Source organism: Lonchura striata, chromosome 20 (genome assembly GCF_050655825.1).
Source record: "Lonchura striata isolate lonStrDom1 chromosome 20, ASM5065582v1, whole genome shotgun sequence".
Classification (NCBI taxonomy): Eukaryota; Metazoa; Chordata; class Aves; order Passeriformes; family Estrildidae; genus Lonchura; species Lonchura striata.
In genome coordinates, this window is record NC_140722.1 from 791,665 (window position 1) to 811,709 (window position 20,045).

Genomic DNA, 20,045 nt, shown 5'->3' on the forward strand with positions numbered 1-20,045 from the left:
ACGACACAGCAGGTGATGCAAGTCACTTCTATTCCATGCCATACCAAGCCCCCTCTCTCCCTCCTTCTAGTTCTACGCTCACAGGCTGTCCCTGCAGCCTCCTCTCTTTGGAAAGCCAGATATGGCTTCCAACTTGGAATTCTGGTGGGCCCCATGCAACCAGCTCCTCACCCACATAGCTCTCCTCAGAGAGCTGGCAGACATGTACAGCTTCCTACAAGCCTGTTACCTCCAAATAGCCACTGTAATCGAGCTCAATCAGCTCAAAAGTGGCAATGAGCTCTCCTGCTGCTTTGCTGCCTCTGTAGAAATCGAAGAACTGCAGGGCAGGTTTAGTATAAGGCTCATCGACCAGCTTCACCTGTGGGACAGCAAAGGCCTGCCCAAGGAAATCAGGGGAGCCCTGCAGGAAAGAGGGAAATTACTCAAATCATCCATGTGGTATCTCACCACCTCAAAGACCACCACTAATTCCAGCCAATCTGGGACAGTACAAGACTACTTTTGTTATCATCTGCTTTGATTTTTTCTGCTCCATCCAGAGCTAGGAACAGATAAAGGCATGTCTACAGCAGCTCCACTTAACTCCCAGTTCATCTCCATGCAGAACTTGACAAATGGCCTGGCACCATGCACAGAGGACATCAAAGCTAGATCAGGTTTTTGAGATTCTCCTCCAGACAGGGTTTGAGTATCTCCAAGGATGGATACACTACAAGCTTTCTGAGCTACAAGCCCAGCATGTGTTCTACCTCTGTGTAAAAATTGCTTTTTTATATCAAGATGGATTTTCTTCCTTGCCAGTTTGTGCTCATTGCTTGCCATTGAGCCCCTTGGTACCTTCCATGAGAAATCTGAACTGAGCTTTTCCATCCTTTCCCACCAAGTAGCTGCAGACAGCAAAAATACACTGGCTTTCTCTCAACCTCTGTAGGCTGAATACACTCAGCTCTCCTCCTTTGTCCTGTGCTCCATCTTGGTGGCCTCCTCTGGACTCATCCCAATATGACAGGGTTTGTCTTGTACTGGAACCACAGGAAAGCTGAGTTACACAGGAGAACCTGGTGCAAGTTATGTCATTAGACTTAGGACAACAAAGAGGCTATAGGGGACAGTGTGACTTTAAAGCACTAATAAAGAGAGAAAAGGGAGGATTGAGGAGGGATGAGCGATGGCATGTGGGGACACAGGGGAAGGAATAGCCCTAAAAGCAATATCAATTCCCTCAGGATATGAGCCTTCTGCAATGTGAGCCTGCCAAAGAAGGAGGCATGTTTATTCAAAAATAAGAGATCCTGGATCCAACAAGTACTCATCAGCCTCTGATGAATTTAGAGTATCTCTGAGTCAGAAGGTCTCAACCTCAGCCACAGTCCCCACGAATCACTGTTAGCAGTGGACAAGCACCAAGCTGGTCCATGGAAACCAGAGAAGTGGCAGCACTCAGAGATCCTCTGCATTCCCTCTTCCAAAAACAACAGAAGGAGGGCAGCATACTTACAAATTTATTGTGGCTGAAAAGGTTGATTATGATGATGGGGGTCTCTGTTTTCAACTCTTTTTTCTTCCCATCAATAATGACCTGGTCAGACAAAAGTAGGTCATTCCACATAGGGCTCAGTGTCTCCTCCAGCATCTGCAGATGGAGACAGAAGGCCCAAGTGTTCCACACTCAGTGGAAATAAATCATATGCAGTAAAGTGAGGAACTCTGGGCTGATTCCCTCTCTCACACAGCTACATGCAGCTGGTGGCTAGCAGGAGTGATGTGGTAAAAGTGTGGGATCAGCACTCAAGGTCAACTAGTACATGCCACTCAACCTTTGAGACCATGCTCAATGACTGTCAAATATTCCCTGAACATATCCACACTGCTCAGAGCATAGATACCTGACTGCTTGGACATACAAAAGTCCCAGAAGGACTGCCAAAGCACTGGCTTTAAACATGTCAGTGAGGGCACAGTCATTTTTCTCTCCCCAGGTTCCCAAGATGACAGAGGCAAGAGTTTAAGTGGTCTCACCCTAGTGGTCTGGCAATGAGTTGAAAACACCACTCTTGCAAATGGATCTGAAAGGCCATTATCATCTGCAGGAAGGATCCCTCGAGCCTGATACAGATGGGCTCAGAGCTGGAAATAGCTGAAGTCTGGGAAAAAAAGGAGAGAGGAAGTCCCCAAAAAAGTCCTGTATGAGGCCAAAAAAATGTCTGAAGGAGAAGGCCAGCCAGATAGGAGTGGGCACATTCTGTGACAAACAGCTACTAATTCTAGGGACTGTGGTTCTCAGGCCAGTACATCTCAAAAGCTTTAGTCAAGCCAGACAAGCTCAGTGGGCTCTGCAGACATCTCTGGGAAGTACATGACATACAACATGTGAAATGTGCACTGTTCTGCTATGAGCATCTACTGCAGGGGAGCACCACCAAGCCTCATCAGAAGGGCAGAACTCATGCTCATTGCCAATTTGGTAACATATTCAATGCCTACAAAGGGCCCATCCTGTCTGCTGCTTTACCTGTAAATGTACAAATACATCCTTATGAGATCAAATTGTATGTGCCTATCCCAGTCATGCTCTGAAGACAACCCTAGATCAGGTCCTAATTCTCAGACATATTACAATTCCCAGATCAGTGTGGCCTGGAGGTGAAGGATTGGGGGGGTACAATACATCACCACAGACGCTAATCTATGGATGGGACCTGTCAACTCCCTGCTCTCCTGCTTATGTGAAGAACTGGTATCTGCACTCACCATCCCTGTTGAGCTGGCTGGGAGGGCTGTATGCTGAGAGCTGGGCTATCTCCTGCTCACTCTCAGAAAGGAACTCCTCAGGCAGCTCTGCCAAACAGTTTTTCGCGTATTTGGTTACCCCAAGCCACATGTAGATTTCCAGTTTGGCAAAAATCTCACCAGTGTGTAAGCCAGGGACCTGAAAGCACAGAAGGTTTAGCAGGTTTCACATCTCAGACCAAGATGATCACCATCAGCCTGGGACTGACCAAAGAGCATAGGAGAGAGAGCACCATATCAGCAGAGGCAAAAGGCAGTGGTGGAGTGAGAGCTGTGTTTCCTTGTGAACTCCAGGATTTCAGGAAGGAGGGCTGAAAGCAAGGAGGGGGAAACAGCATGAAGCAAACGAGCACACTGTTTTGGTATAAACCCTACCTTCATAAAGACAGTCTGGATCTTTGCACAGTCCTTGCCTTTCTCCTCTTCAACTACTGAGTAGAGGATGTTTTGTGCAGGAATTCTGTCATATGCCACACGCCTGTTGTTGCTGAGCATCCAGATGAGTACATCAGGGAGAGTGCACCGAGGCTGGAGGGAGGGAAGGGAGGAACATCACATCAGAGGAACAGCATGTGTCATCCTCCTTCTATTGACATGGTGAAAGCTTTGTCTCCTCACGGGAGGGACTGCTGAGCAATGGCAGTTTAGAGATCCAGAAATAAAGGACCTAACATTGGCCACATACTTCTGAAAGTCAGCCCTGCAATATAGCTCTGGAGGTGTTTGTGGTTTAACTCTGGCTGGCAACTCAGCACCATGCAGCCCATCACTCACTGTCTCTTGGTGTGATTGGAAACAAGATTCAAAACGTAAAAGTGAAAGAAGTAGTGGATTGAGATAAAAACAGTTTAATAGGGAAAGAAAAAGCTTCACACACAAGCAAAGAAAACCAAAGAATTCATTTCCCTCTTCCTGTGGACAGGCAAGTCTTCAATCATCCCCAGAGCAGCAGGGCTCCATCATAGAAACAGTGACTTGGGAAGAAAAACACAATCACTACAATTATACATCACTCTACCCTCACATAGCTAAAGATGTGAAAATTATTTCACTTGGTGAAAGACTTCTCCAAACTTCAACAGTATCTGTCCACCTTATGTCAGCAAACATGACATTCTGGTTGACGCTACAGCAACACACTGATTTTTTTCAGTTACTTAAAATACAAACAATGAAACTCTGAATGTGGAGAGTTTCTGCTATGGATGAGAATTTATTCCAATGCAAGTTTGAATCTGCAGAAAGTATCTAGGGTCAGACCCTGGTGGAAGTGCAAGCAGCACAGGCAAGTTTTCCAAGGCAAACTGTCTGCTGCAGACAAGGCCTTGGGCTGGTGGGGTGGAGAGGCCCAGGAGGCCTGGAGTTGGCCCAGCTCTGCCTCCTACCCACTGCAGAGTTGCTTGGAGCCCTGCTCCACCACTAACAGCCCTGCAAAGCTGCCTGGCCTCATCCCTCCATTAGAGCTATCACATGGTAACTTCCAGCAGCTGGAACTTGGAATTTTACATAGTGAGGGAAGACAGCAGAGGAAAAGCTTCAGTTTAAACTGGTGAGAGCCCTAGCAACCAGCTCAGTATCCTCTCCTTGCCTACCCTCTCCAGCTCAGAACAGGGTTCCCTAGGAGCCACTGTACTTCTTTAGCCATGAAGCGTATCTTTGCCAGGATCCTCCTGGTCTCCTTAGCCTTCTCCTTGACATTGTCTTGGGTCAGGTGCTGCCTCACACGAAGCCCCTGCTTTGAATACAGGATCTGAACAGAAAGCAGAGCTGTCACACAACCAGCCCTGCCCCACTACCACCCCACATGGGGAGTCTGCAGGGAGCCTATTGTGCTGACTACATCCATCTCGCTCCATTGCACCCTGACCTCATCATGGCTCACTGCCCAGTTGCTGAGAGCAAACCTCCATGAACCTGTCACAAGCCATTTAGCAAAAGGGTGCCATGAACTGGAGACTATGGTAACTCATCAGCCTGGCCAATATGATCCAGTAACAGAAGTCCAGGAGCTTTAAAATCATTTGGAGCAGAAAGATATCTAAGGAATAAACATTCCAGAAGCTGGTGGTCTGAGGCTCCAGATAGTGCCTGTTGGAGACTTTGGCCAAGGATTAACTTGAGGCCACAGTAGTGTGGGATTATGAAGTTGCAGGAAACTGCAACACAGGGATTGGCTTTCACCATTATTAGTGCATATCAGAGATAGTGTACACATATGAGTAGAAACTTTGGGATTAATCAAAACTAATAATGAAATCCAGAAGAAATTCAGGGTGTACACCCACTGTGGACTGGCAAGGCCAGAAAACTCATCTCTTAGGTGGGTTCTTGTGGAGTTGCGGTTTTATATGTTTTATTACATTTTTATTCTGTCATGGTTTGTTCCAGTGTACCCCCATACTGTATTGGTTTCTCCCTGAGTTTTCCCGCTTTTCCCCAAGTGTTGGTTTCCCTGGAAGGTGCTGAGCCAGTTCCCTGCCCCCTCCCGAATGCCTTGTCTGTCACTCGGTGCCCCTTCCCCTACCTCTGGAAACTTCCATCCAGGGCACCGAGTGATTGGATGAGGTCCTGGGACCCCTACCCTGTCCATCCCTCACTGGATCCCCCAGATGTCAATCCCCACAAGAGTCACTCCTGTCTGTTCCCCACTGGCTGATCAGCCCCCCTCCCTCTCCCTATGTTGCCGTCACCCCTGAGTGGCATTTGTTGGCTGGCCCCCTCCGGTGCTTTTGGATCCACAGGACCTCAATAAACATCGGATTTTTGCCCCCAACAAGTGCCTCTCCTCATTTCCTCGCCGTTGGAATCAGCAGTGACCTCAGGACCCACAAAGCTCTCTCCAAAGCCCAGCCGGGTACAGCGGAGGGTGCTTCCACTCACCCTACTCGCCCCGCAGGAGAGCTAGCCGGGGCTGAGGAGAGGGGTCTGGGGCGGGGAAGCAGCAATTCGGCTCCCCCCAGGGGGCCAGAAGAGAGCCTGACCCCACGGAAAAGGACCCTCAGAGTCCAGGAGACCCGTGGATTTATCCTTTCGGCCGTCAAATTATCCCGGTGGGAGCAGACCCACGTTTTAGTGGGCGGCGCTCCCGGGGAAGGCACCGGCAGCTCTGGTCGGCACCACCGGAGTCGGTGCCCCCTTCGGCATGTCTGCAGCCTGGATTTTTCATTTCTGCCTGGACGTGGCCGGACCCTTTTTGCTGGTGAGTGAGGGGGTCCTTGGGGCTTAAATTCCTGCTTTTTTTAAGGGTTTTCCTTTTCTCCCCAGGGTTGGGGGGAGGGATTCCCTCTTTGGGGAGTTTTTCTTGCTCACTGGGTGTAGGGAAAAGACCCCACATTCTTGTTATAGCTCCCTTTCCCGGGGTGTGGGGAGCTTGAAGGGCAGGTGGTCTAAGTTGTTCAGGGTAGTCTTTTCTTTTTTGTTGTAATTCTCCTGGCTGTAGACTTTGTGGCACACCTTAAAATCTGTCAGCATGGGTGCAAAGCTGACCCTGCCACAGAGGAGACTATATTCCCAAGTTGTGGGCATCCTAGTTGGGGGGGATAAAAAGTTTAAAAAATCAGATGTTAAAAGGTTTGTCCGCTGGGTGTCACAGAGCTTCCCAGATATTTTTGCAACCATATTATACCAAGTCCCCTTCTGGGACCATGTTGGAAGGGAAATCCTCAAGCAGGGGAATCCTTCCTTGTCCAAATTTACTTATTTGGCACTGCATATTAGGGATATTATTAAAAACAATTATGAAGCTCTGCCACAGCCATGGGCTGACAAAACAAACCCCAGTTCTAAAAATCCTACCCCTCTCTCTTCTCTCTCTTTCCAAAAACCGGGGATTCTTAGACAGGCATCCTGGCTATATCCACAGGAAGATTCTGGCCCCTCTGAGAATCCTCGGAACACCTACCAGGACAGTGCTGGCACTGCTCTGGACTCTCCCAGTTCCCCTGTTTCCCTGCAATGTACAGTCCCATCCCGTAGACATTCTGTAAGCTTTAGTCTCCCTGATTCTGTTCCTAACTCCTTATCCCACAGTCCACAAAATGGTTTCCCCTCTTCTCAAAGGACACAAGATGGCAGGGACCGCATGGCTTTTCCGTCCACATGTGCTCCTTCTTCCCACAATCCCTTTCCAGCCTCTTCCCGAAACCCCTTCCAACCAACAGCCAACCCCTTCCACTCCCCAGATTTTCCCTCCCACTTCTCTCCTCCACCCACCTCAGTCACCTCCCCTGTTGAATTATTTAACATCTCGTCCCCCAGCTCCACCTCTGGGGAGAGCTTTCCATCAGCCACTCCTCCTGGCCCTGACTCTGCCTCCTCTTCCTCCCCCAGTTCCCATGCTTTGGGGTCACGTGAGGGCGGCGGGGGGGTGGAGCGTGGGAACTCTGGCCTGCCCCATTCCCTGCCTGCCTTCTCTGCTGCCCCTGTCACCTTCACCCCACGGCAGGGGGGCAGGCCCCTCGCACAGTGGTCCCCCATTCCACAACAAGTCATCAAAGACCTCTGCAAGGCCCAGAAGGAATTCGGCTGTGAAAGCGAGTTTTTTAGAGGGATGTTAAAGGCAACACTTGCCTCTGCAGAGTATGTTCCCGCAGACATGCGAATTCTCTTTTCATGTTTAATAACTCAGACTGAGTTTTTAGTTTGGGAGTCCGCATGGAGGCGGGAAGTGAGGGAGTTTTTGCCAGACCTCTGGGCTAATGCAGAAACCTCTACGGATGTGGATGGGGGAATGTTATCAATTGACCATCTGTGCGGGGCTGGGGATTGGGAATTTGGGCCAAAGCAGGCTGAAAAAATTCCCAGGGAGGCTTTAGTAGTCACTGCAAAGGCAGTGGAGAAGGCCTTTTTTAAACTAAGGCCTGCCGGCCCAACTATTAACTATTTATCTATAAAGCAGGAGCCATTAGAGTCATTTGTGAGTTTTGTGGATCGTCTATGCCGAGCCATTGAGGCACAGGTTCCGGACGAGGGCCTCAGGAGAGGCATGATCACCGAGGTTGCCAGGCAAAATGCCAACGAGGCATGCAGGCAAGCCATCTTGAGTCTCCCTCTCGATCCGGAGCCTACATTACAAAGCATGCTGGACGTCTGCTCCCGCAAGGTGACCATCCCACCCAGAGACTCACAGGGGACTCCCCGAGCACCATCCAGGAGAGTCTCCTTCGCTGAAGCCGTCACCCCATCAACTACTCCTGCTCCCAAACGCTGCTTTCCAAGGTCACCTCCAAGAGGATTTAATTCAGATAGACCCTGCAATCTTTGTAATAAAAGAGGCCATTGGGCTCCACAATGCCCATTGAGGGACAACTTTTTAAAATTCCGACAGCAGCAGCAAGGGCGAGGTGCCCCCAACCCAGGGGGGAAGCAAAAAAACTAATAGACCAGCGCAGTCTCTCCCTGCGCACAGAAATAAATATGGTGGGACAATCAACATCCGAGGAGGGGAGGGACAAAAACATCACCACTAGAAACTACACCCTATCGGATTTGACTACGGCTGACAAACCAGCCTATATGGGGGAGGATGTGAATTTCATTTCAAAAGCCTGGCTTGGCCGGGATCCTGACCACCCCAGGCCCATTCTTAATACTAAATCAAATTTCTCTCCTTATAGGTTGGCCCTGACTGAACCTTTACATCTGAAGGATACAGATTGGCACCTTATTACTGTTGACACCAAGGACTCTGGAACCTGGAGGAACCTCCACAGTAAGTGTATCGTTCTTGGGGACACAAAGTTCACACCACTCGACATCACCATTGCACCAAGTCTGACATCTGCACATCCTAAACACTTGGTCTTGTGGCTGCACTATGCTCACCCGCCAGTCTTCCTCCCCAAGGGCAAAATCATCGCCCAAGCCATTCCTGTATCTGGGCCTCCAGTTTTCCCCGAAGACATATGGAAGCAGACACCCGACAAAATCTACCAGGTGTGTCAGGCCCAGATACTGGGGAAGGAAAGACCTAAAATTTCATGCTACATGTGGAAAGGCGGGGAGCACAAATATCTCAATGGACTTCTCGACACAGGGGCAGACGTGACAGTCATCCGCTCGCGGGACTGGCCATCACAATGGGAATTGCAGGATGTGGCAGGACAGATTCAGGGTGTAGGGGGTTCTCAATTGGCCAAACAATCAAAGAGCATCGTAAAATTTGAGGGGCCAAACGAACAATCAGCTTATTTTTGCGTCCATTTGTATTGGTCTATACGGAACCCTTGTGGGGGAGGGACCTAATGGCCCAATGGGGGGTCACAATTGACATACCGATCCCCCAGGTTTTTTGGGTAGCGGCCACTGAGGAGCGTCCTACTCAGAAGTTAGATTGGCTTACAGATATACCAATCTGGGTAGAGCAGTGGCCGCTCAACAAACAAAAATTAAAAGTGCTCCGGGAGCTTGTGGATGAGCAGCTCGCTCAGGGGAACATCCAGGAAACAACATCTCCCTGGAATTCCCCCGTCTTTGGTCTCAAGAAACCTGGCAAAGACGAGTGGCGCCTCCTTCACGACCTTCGTGCAATAAATAAAGTCATTAAAGACATGGGTCCTCTCCAGCCAGGGATGCCGTCCCCCACAATGTTACCTGAAAATTGGGAATTGGCAGTCATTGATATAAAAAATTTTTTTTTCCAAATTCCTCTACATCCTGAAGACATGCCACATTTTGCCTTCTCGGTTCCTTCCACCAACCAAGAAGCCCCAATGAAGAGATATCACTGGAGATGTCTACCACAAGGCATGAAAAACAGCCCTATTATCTGCCAGTGGTACGTTTCTTCATTGCTGTCCCCTGTGCGTGCAGCCACCGAGGACGTGATAATACAACATTACATGGATGACATACTCATTTGTGCCCCCAACAGCGATTTACTTACACACGCGCTTAACCTGACAACTGATGCGTTAGTTGCTGTGGGGTTCGAGCTGCGATCAGATAAAATTCAACGGATGCCACCTTGGAGGTACCTTGGTTTGGAAATAAACAAGCGGACCATTGTTCCACAAAAATTGGCAATCAAAAATAACATTCAGACCCTAGCTGATGTTCAGCAGCTGTGTGGATGCGTGAACTGGGTGAGACCCTGGTTAGGTATCACCAACGAAGACCTAGCCCCTCTTTTTGATTTATTGAAAGGGGGGGAAGAGCCTAGTTCTCCCAGGGAACTCACCACAGAGGCCAAGGCTGCGTTAGAGAGGGTTCAGGAGACAATATCTGCCAGGCAGGCCCACAGGTACGATCCAGGTCTGCCCTTCAAATTCATCATATTGGGCAGACTGCCACACCTCCATGGTGTTATCTTTCAGTGGACAGACACCCTAGGGAAGGGTAACCAGGACCGAAGGGACCCACTCTCCATCATAGAGTGGGTTTTCCTAAGTCACCACCGGTCCAAGAGAATGACAAGACCACAAGAGCTGGTGGCAGATCTAATCCGCAAGGCTAGAGCGCGGATTCGGGAGTTGGCAGGGTGTGACTTTGAATGCATTCATGTTCCCATTAAATTAGAATCAGGCCAATTCACAAAGGCTATGTTGGAACACCTGTTACAGGAAAATGAATCATTACAATTTGCTCTAGATAGCTACACAGGCAAAATTTCAGTTTTGAGACCGGCCCACAAAATTTTTAATTCAGAGATTTAATTCACACTATCAACAAAGCGAATTCAGAGCAAGAAACCCTTGAAAGCCCTAACAGTTTTTACTGACGCATCTGGAGGGTCCCACAAGTCTGTGGTGACTTGGAAAGATCCTCAAACTCAGCAGTGGGAGGCATATGTTGTTGAGGTGGAAGGCTCCCCTCAGATATCTGAGTTGGCCACCGTCGTTAGAGCGTTCGAGCGGTTCTCTGAACTCTTTAATTTGGTCATCGATTCGGCTTATGTAGCAGGTGTAGTGTCTAGAGCACAGGATGCAATCCTGCAAGGTGTTTCCAACGATGCCTTGAATAGGTTGCTCTCAAAATTAATTAAGTTGGTCTCCCACCGGGAGCAACCGTTCTATGTGATGCACATCAGGTCACATACTGACCTGCCGGGGTTCTTGGCCGAGGGCAATAGGTGGGCCGATTCCCTCACTGCCGCCCCCGTGCAAATGGCGCCGCTCCTTGATAAATTCCAACAGGCTAAAATAAGCCACCAGCTCTACCATCAAAATGCGCCAGGTCTGGTAAGACAGTTCCACCTTACCCGAGACCAGGCTTGGGCCATTGTGGCCACATGCCCATCCTGTAAGTCGCTCCCCCTGCCATCGGTGAGCGCAGGGGCCAACCCTAGGGGTCTGAAGTCCTGTGAGGTGTGGCAGACGGACATTACTCACATCCATTCGTTTGGGAGGATGAAGTACGTCCATGTATCTGTTGACACCTTCTCTGGGGCAGTTTTCACCTCTGCCCACACAGGGGAGAAAGCCTCAGATATCGAAAAACATCTGATACAGGCTTTCTCTATGCTGGGCGTCCCCAAATTAATCAAAACAGATAATGCCCCAGGTTACACCTCCAAGGAGTTCGCCAGCTTCCTACAGCAATGGGGAATAGAGCACAAGACTGGCATCGCCTATTCCCCATCAGGCTAGGCCGTGGTGGAGAGGACTCACCAGAGTCTTTGTCTTGGTTTGACAAGACAGGAGTCTGTGAAGGAGGGCAAAAGCCTCCTGTGCAATGGAGAAGGTAAACCCCCTCCCTCTGAATTACCAGGATTTTTAAATTAAAAGGCTCTCAGGCAAAGATATGGGAATGGGAGTAACAATTCTTTACTAGGAGAAACTAAATAACAATTTAAAAAGGCAAATGCAATTGGTACAAACAAAACTAGTGATGAAGTCCACAACCTGACACCCTGAGGAGTCGGGGTGTTGATAGTAGTCCGGTTGAAATGACAGCTGCTCCTCTTGCAGTGGCTGTTGAATTGCAGCTGAAGTGGTGATCTTTAGAAGGGTATAGTTTTCTCTGAAGATCTGGTGGCAGTTGGGTCGCTCTTCCTCTGCGCCAGGGCCGCCTCCAAGCTCCGCCGCCGCCGCCTCACCGCGCTCCGGCCGTTTCTCTGGGAATCCTGCCGAAGGAGCTGCTTCTCTGGGAATCCTGCAAAGAGAGAGCTGCTCTGTCTCCCAAAAGGTACCCCTTTATACAATAAAAGACTGCTTGGCTTCCCCCTCTGGGTGGAGCATCTCACAATGGGATGGTGTTACGTTACCAGGCCTGCAGTGAGTCAGTCAATGGCCCATTAACAAATGATTACCTCTTCGGAGAAAACCATTGTTCTTGGAAGAGATAACAAACCTGCCCAACCTCCAACAGATGGCAAATAGAATACAAGCTTATCTTACAAACCAGGACAGTCTTAAACGGATGTTAAAACAACAGCCGATAATGAAGGTAGAGTCCCCCAGGTTCAATTAGCACGGGCCCTCTTTACCATTAACTTTCTTAACTGCGCTTTTGAATGTTTAAATCCACCAATCACTTGCCACTTTAACAACCACAAGCAGGACAAGGTCAGGGACAAGGTCAGGGAAAAGCCACCGGTTCTCATTAAAGATCCTGAGACCTGGCGGCAGGAGGGGCCCTATGACTTAGTCACCTGGGGACGGGGATATGCTTGTGTATCCATGCCCTCAGGCCTGAGATGGATCCCCTCCAAATTTGTCAGGCCGTATGTCCCCAAAGTCCAAGCCAAACCGGAGAGTCCTCAGGTGGGACATGCTGCCTTCAGAAGGCAGAAAAAATCTTCCCTTTTAGGGTCTACCTCTTCCCTTTCCAGTTCCCTTGGTTCTTTGTTCCCTTTTGAGCTGGACCTCCCCTACCCTGATTGTTAGTGTATCTTCAAGTTATTTTTCAGATTTTGTCACAGTTTAGATCCAACCCAGGATGTCACGCACACTGAGCCACATCCTTCTCACCATCACGATCAACGTAAGACCCCAGCAGGCATGGATTATTCCTCAGCCTCAGGTTAACGTGTGGACTATGTTGGCCAAAAGCTGTATGAATCTAAGTTCTAAGGCAGAGGACACCCATGCCACCATAGACAAAATGCAAATATGATAACACATCTCAAGAAAGACTCATCAGACTGGCTGGGGTCTCTTTTCGAAGGATGGGGACTCTGGTTGGATCCAATCCCTGGTTCAAACTGGACTTTTACTTTTGTTAGCCTTTGTTGTATTTGTCATTAGCTTTAGTATTATAAAAGTTATTTTTACTTCTCTCTTCCCTTTCCTTTTAAACAAAAAAAAGAGGGAGATGTGGAGTTGTGGTTTTATATGTTTTATTACATTTTTATTCTGTCATGGTTTGTTCCAGTGTACCCCCATACTGTATTGGTTTCTCCCTGAGTTTTCCCGCCTTTCCCCAAGTGTCAGTTTCCCTGGAAGGTGCGGAACCAGTTCCCTGCCCCCTCCCAAGTGCCTTGTCTGTCACTCGGTGCCCCTTCCCCTACCTCTGGAAACTTCCATCCAGGGCACCGAGTGATTGGATGAGGTCCTGGGACCCCTACCCTGTCCATCCCTCACTGGATCCCCCAGATGTCAATCCCCACAGAGTCACTCCTGTCTGTTCCCCACTGGCTGATTGGCCCCCTCCCTCTCCCTATGTAACCTGTTGCCAGCACCCCCGAGTGGCATTTGTTGGCTGGCCCCCTCCGGTGCTTTTGGATCCACAGGACCTCAATAAACATCAGATTTTTGCCCCCAACAAGTGCCTCTCCTCATTTCCTCGCCGTTGGAATCAGCAGTGACCTCAGGACCCACAAAGCTCTCTCCAAAGCCCAGCCGGGTACAGCGGAGGGTGCTTCCACTCACCCTACTCGCCCCGCAGGAAAGCTAGCCGGGGCTGAGGACAGTGATCTGGGACAGGGACGTGGCAGGTTCTCTCTTCCAGAGTCTCTCAGGCTTAACAAAATACCTTCACCATAGCTCAGGTGACGACACACAAGGAAGCAGAGGGAATGAACTGGGACCCAGATATGCCTAAATTTTATTTCCTGCTGCTGTCACTGCATTTTGGTCAGCTATGTAGTCAGCTATGTCATCTTTCAAAGCTTTGTAGTCTGACAGGGGCTATGACTCTACAGCTGTGCTGTGATGGAGGGTACGTAATTGTGCTCTCATTCCACTAGCTAGTCTTGTGTGCAGGGTGATAAGTGCCCAAGTGTTGCCCTTTCTAAGGACAGATAGATGAATGGCTGTTGTAGACCTGCTGGATACATACTCAGCCAAGGGGCTGAGTTTCCAGGAGTAGCGGATCTCAGTGAGCCACCACAAAACTGCCTGCAGGGATATGGTGCACCAAAAGGCCTCCAGCAACCTACTAGGCAGCAATATGCATGTGTTCAACTACATATGCCCCAGTGGAGATGAAGGAAGGCATCAGGGTACAGCATCTGCACAAAACAGGGGAAAGCCATGGCTAAACCCCGTCTCTTTTCCTTGTGCTGGAAATTGTATTGCCCTGAGTAGAAGTTGGAAGATACTACAGTAAAAGCCTATGAGTGATACAGTGAGTTTTAGCTCCAGGTTTCCTTCTTAGCTTCAGTTTCTGCTGATCCTCCAGAAGTCTCACCAGAGCAGGGACTGCACACGCTCCCACCAACCACCACCAAACCCCACGACTTACAATGTTGTGCATCAGGTATTTTGTCCGACATCTGTCCAGGTTATTTGGATGAGCTATTGTTTCTCTCTCTGCGCTGAGTGAATATTGCCTGCAATGAGAAAAGCAGCACAGACTCTGTATCCTCTGCACCCAGCATGTTGAGCACAGCTCACAGCAAAGACACAAGCTCCAAATCCCTGGTGCCAATCCAGATGTGTCAGGAGGCTGCATTTCTGCAATGCCTTCTCTTTTGCAAACCTGTTGGTTCAGAAGGGACACTGGGGATTCTCAGCACCTAAAGCTCCCTTTCTACTGTGGACTGAAGTGCATAACGACCCCCAAAGGGTAGTCATGGGGATTGAAACACTGGTCTTTTGACTATGTGATTGAAAAGAGTGAAGAAAATGTCCTTCACATTTAGGAAACACATGAGAGACCAGGAACTCTGAGGCTGTCATCTATGACCCCTCTGATTCTTACAACAGGACTGGAATCTCCTCTCCAAGCTTGAAGAGCTACAAGGAGGGTCCTTTTCCCAAGTCATCCTCATTTCCTTCTGCACATCCACCTCAAAAGGAGAAGAGAGAAGGCCGCACACAGCCGAGGCAGAACATGATATGGCCTCCTAAACTGAAAACAAGAATCTTCAGGACATCAAGGACATGCTAACCTGCATCCAGATACAAATTCCTCAAGCACCTCTCTGAGCCAGTCTTCTGCTTTAGCCTGTGATCTTCTCAAGAGCTTCCCCACATCATCCAACCCCTGCTCCTGTAGTGAAATCACAATATTCACAAAGCTTGCACCTGGCTGAGGGGTCAGAGTAAAACCTTGCAAGGATGCATTTGCCACAAATGGCTTATGCCTTTCTGCAGAGCTGGGATTCATGAGTGCTGTAGATCAGCACTATGCTACCCAGGACTCTCCAGAGCCTGAGGATAACCTTAACAATTGTTGTTACAACATCTTGTGTCTCAGGCCTCGAGCAGCCACTAACACACTGTGTTAAGCTCTACTTTCATATTTTCAAGCCAAAAGAGAAAGGCAAGACCCTGGGGAGAGTCTGTATCCCCTTCATGACAACCTGAGGCTGAGAGTCTTCTTGCTCAATCACCTGCCCAGGGCTCACCCAGCTCAGGACTGGCAGCAGAGGAACTTGTTGTCACAAACATGATATTACATCACTCCTCCAGGAAGCACCACTAGGCAGTTGCACAACATGAGTCCATGCGGCCTACCCAGCCCTGTCTAAATGGCCAGTGGGACTAAGCCCTGTGAGAGACATGGACTTGCACAGATGGTGAGGACAGCAAACATCTCACACAGCAACAGCACATGCAACAAGGAAAGCACATGAGGAAGGAGCATGCCACAGACAAACACCCTGAACATGCAACCAGGCACTCTGCCAGTCTGACAATCCGGTTGGAAATGCAGAGTCTCCAGGCTTGATCCTCCCAGTAGCTCCATACATACATACAGGGTTTTTCATGTGTCATGGGTAGGTAGCTGTAAGACCTAAGGAAAGCAGGCAGAGGAGTTTACGGCTACTGCTACAGAAAGCATATGCCATATCGTAATACATGCACTTGCATATCCAGCAAGGGAGCAGAAGCTGAACTCTGTCTCCCTCACAGGGAATTCATTGGCTGATTTGGGGTCTGCACCATGGACATGGGTGCAACCTGCTGGATCTGCCCTTTTCCATCCCACACAAGCACACAGGGTTTCTAGTAGAGAAGCAGCACATGCTCAGACAAATGAGGCTGATAGGAGCATGGGATACTGCCGAGATTTCTCACTTCTATGGGACTAAGTAGTAGCAGGCACAGGCCGTACAATACAAACACCAAGACATTGCCTGGGCCTATGGGACAAATTAGGCAGCATTCCCAGAGCAAGTATCAGAAGAGCTTGTGTATGTGTCTTGCCTGCTCAACATAGGACAGCATATGCCAAGAGTACTCCTCTCCTTCCTCACTGTAAACAAGCCCTTAGGACACTGCTTGTGAAGCAAAACAAGGATGGCTGTTATTGACAAGTCTGTTTCCTTGGGACCCCATCCTTGGCCATCTGCAAACATCAAGCAGACACCATAGGGCTCGTAGAGCTAGTAGGAAATCCCAGCCAGCTAAGCCATGGCAAGCTGCAGGATTGCAAGGAAGAGAAACCTATGCTGCATTGCTGAGCATTGCTGACCTCTAATAACATCCAGAACAATCAAAATGGGAAGCTGTGACAGCTCCAATAAAGGTGGGATAGAAAGATATAGAAGACTTACTTGGCATGGATCAGCCATGTCAGGACAGGAGAACTCAGCTCAGGGAGTGGATGAAGCTCTCCCACCTCCACAGTGACCTCCCTGGGCTGCTTGGCCTCCTGAAAGCTCCCAGCTTCCCCCTCTCCCTGCAGCTGGCTCAGTTCTTTAGTTTTCTCCTTGGATTTTTCACTTTTCTTCTTCAGCTTCATTTTTCCCAGAGCATCTCTCATCCTGTACCCAAGCTTCCTCTCTGCTGCACTGGGGCTGCTGAAGATCTCCAATGTGATGGCCATAAGGATGTGACCACGGTAGAAGATGCCCTCACCCATGCCTTCATTGAAGTCTTTGTGGACATCCCACAGAGCTGAGTTCTGGGGGGAGCCATACAGGTTCACCCAGGCTTGGCCAAACATAGGGTTAAAGCCTGCAGAGACAGGGACAGGGTTTCATTATGCTCCAGGGTGCTGCTGCAGAGAGACCTCCCCAAAAAGAACTGCCCAGGACACCAGAATGTCAGCATGCTTCAGCCACTCCTGCTCCCACCCCAGGAGACCAGCATGCCAAGCAGAAAGTGCATGGTACAGGGCTGCCCAAGACATCCTGCCCCAAGGCAGCCATGCCAAGCCTCACCTTTCCTGTCAGGGTCCGAGATCTCCTGCAGGTCAATGTAGTGTGTAGCAATGGCCACATCTCTGACACTGGCATCATCCAGCACCTGGACTTTTATCTTCCTGGACATCGGAGGGAACATCTCAACAAAAGTGTCTGCTCGTTCCACTCAGGCTCAGTAGTGTTGGTCTCCACTGATGTTTCCCCCTGGGAAGGAGAAGGTGTGAAAGTCACACATCCGAAGTGCTGCCCAGAGAAAGGGATGCCTCAGAGCTTGTCTCAGAATGGCATGCACTCTTGTACCACCTGCAGACAGTGCCAGGCAGGCTCTGGGGGTGGAAGTGTTCCTGCTTCTATCACCATTCTTTCAATTCCTCTCTGTTTCATTAATGGGGGGCTGTCCCAAGGCCCTGATATGACTTACACAATCAAGGGAATGCAAACAAGCAGCAGATTCATAGGTATCTAAGGGCTGCCTGGAGCATGCCAGGCGCACAAGACTGCCAATCAGGGATTGATTCTCATATTAATGGATATTACGGGATCAGAAACACTGGACTTGTGTGCAAAAACTGGGTCATTATCTCAGTAAATTTCTCAAGGGTCTCAGGCTGAGGCCAGCTTGACACAGGAAAAGGACTTCTGCTCCAGGATTTATCTCTATATTTAAGGATATGAATCTCTGCCTGCAAAGCCAGTAGCTCAGCCAGCAGCTGTGCCCAGGGCTGGGGCTGTCCTATGAGCAGCTCTCTGTAGAGAAAAAAGCAGAGAACAGCCTTCTCATTCAGACATTGCACAACCATGGCCACACAGTTCAGACCACTGCTAAAGACAGCAACACCTGGGCTCTCCCAGCCTATTTTCAGTGGGATTCTGGCACCATGAACCCAACACATGCTGCCATACAGTCAAGGGAGAATCAGACTGTCCCAACACAGCTTCCCTTCAGACTCACCTGCTGCCCACAGAATGAGACCTGCACATATGGGTCAATAAAGACTTTTCTCTCCCCTATGATCTTGGAGATACCACCCATGATGCCTGCTCTCATGCTGGACAGGCCCTCAGCACAATACAGTTTGATGCAGACCCTGGCCCAGGGTCTCTCTGAAGGGAATCTCTTAGGCAGCAGCAGATTCCTGAAAGACAAATTCATGTTCTGCCTCTCTCCTGGAGTCCACAGAACACAATGATGGGAAATTCACTGTCTGACAGAAGATTGGATCCTGCCTCTCCACAGGTCTTTTTCACTGGGTCTTTGCCCATCAGAAGAGGGGAAAATGGGGCAAAAAAGGTAGTGTGACGAGAGACATGGCTGTGTTCCCCAGGGCCATGCAAGATCCCACTGCACCTACCTTTTGATGTCCTCATCCTAGTTCCTGGAATAGGTGGGAAGGAAACCCATAATATCCCCGCGTGCAGAGACAGAGATGTTGCACTTCACAAAGCCTTTTACACTTGCCTGGGTGTCCATGGGGTCACTGGTAACTGCCCACTTCTGGAAAAACCTGTGATCTGAGAAGGAAGATGTGGAGTTGCCTAGGGAGCAGCCAGGTTACCATTTCACATCCAACTCCATCTGCAGAAAGAGTGCCCTGGCTCTGACCCTGCCTCTGTAGGTGCAGGAGGTGTCACCTGCTTTCAGACAGCTGGGTGGAGAAGGAATCTCTGGTCTTCGTGCAAATTAAGTGCTTTAAAGCCAGGGTTCTGACCAGACCCATCAGAGCATGAAGGAAACACCAGTTTCAGACTAAGCCAGGGTCAGGCACAGTTATGTGGTGCAGTTCTCATACCTGGCTGGCTGTACACTGTCTCAACATCCATCTTGAATGTTTCTATGTAAGTTCCCATGCAAGTTTCTCAACATCCATCTTTAATGTTCCTATGCAAGTTCTTCTTTGCGTGAAAAACCTGGAGACAGCACAAGTCCCCCTTGAGCACCATGAGGTATCAGCAGCCAGGTGACACATCCAGATTATCTCCAAGGAACAGAGGGCTGCAAAGAGGTGTTCCAGAGCACAGCTGAGGCAGTGGTTGCAAGTTCCTCATGCAGACTGACATCTGTGTTAACCTTAGGACTAACCCATTCCTACCAACCACTCCCACAAAGCCCACCAGCCCATAGCCCTCAGTCAAACCTAGACCGAGGCAGTCATGGGTAACCAATTCAGCTTCTGCAGTCCCAGGTAAGCCACACCCCAACAATGGAGCTGGGACAGATCTGTTTTCTCACAGGAAGTCCTTGTGTCCATATCCTGCTGGGTTAGGGCAGAGCTATGATCCCACCAGTCTTGTGTCTCTCCTAAAACTCAAGTCTCACTCAGTTCTTGCTGAACTCTCACCAGCAGAAGAGACATGCAGCTGTTCACAGAGAAAGTGCTGGATACCACTTGGCAAAGGTTTAGCTATCTTCAGAACATCCCTGAATATTGGAAAAATCTTTGTGCTTTGGGCCAAAGGATTTTCAACCTCTCTCCCTGGGCTTTTCTACAGCACAAATAATTTCTGAGCTCCCCTCACACCAGTCACTGACCTTCAGGACCTGCAGGATGAGACTCCAGGATAAGGGGCAGTGGGGAATTGCCGAGAAAACATCAGGCAACAAGGCAAAAGGCAAGAAAGTGCCCCAGAGGCCCCACTGCAGTCACATAGGTGAAGAAAAACCTGTATCTGAAGGAGGTGGGAAGGCAACACTGCCCAGCACTGGCTCAGAGCAGGGCTAGGTTTCTGCCCCAGTGCAGCCACAGGAAGACCCTGTGGCTCTCTGTGGGCAGGTGATTAC

The 20,045-nt window shown here is 49.4% G+C and overlaps 1 pseudogene across 1 annotated transcript; it reads right to left on the bottom strand.

The window, feature by feature from the left end:
* Window positions 1–171: 171 nt before the first annotated feature.
* On the bottom strand, window positions 172–20,016 carry LOC110473786 (fer-1-like protein 4; annotated as a pseudogene). Its single transcript, XR_014949725.1, has 16 exons — window positions 19,057–20,016; window positions 18,619–18,778; window positions 18,219–18,402; window positions 17,285–17,470; window positions 16,676–17,078; window positions 14,273–14,503; window positions 14,007–14,109; window positions 10,833–10,967; window positions 8,617–8,745; window positions 7,006–7,293; window positions 4,427–4,543; window positions 3,169–3,321; window positions 2,755–2,932; window positions 2,023–2,147; window positions 1,502–1,636; window positions 172–403 (listed from the first exon to the last, which is right to left on the bottom strand). The product of XR_014949725.1 is annotated as a fer-1-like protein 4 (transcript).
* Between the last annotated feature and the right edge of the window lie 29 nt (window positions 20,017–20,045).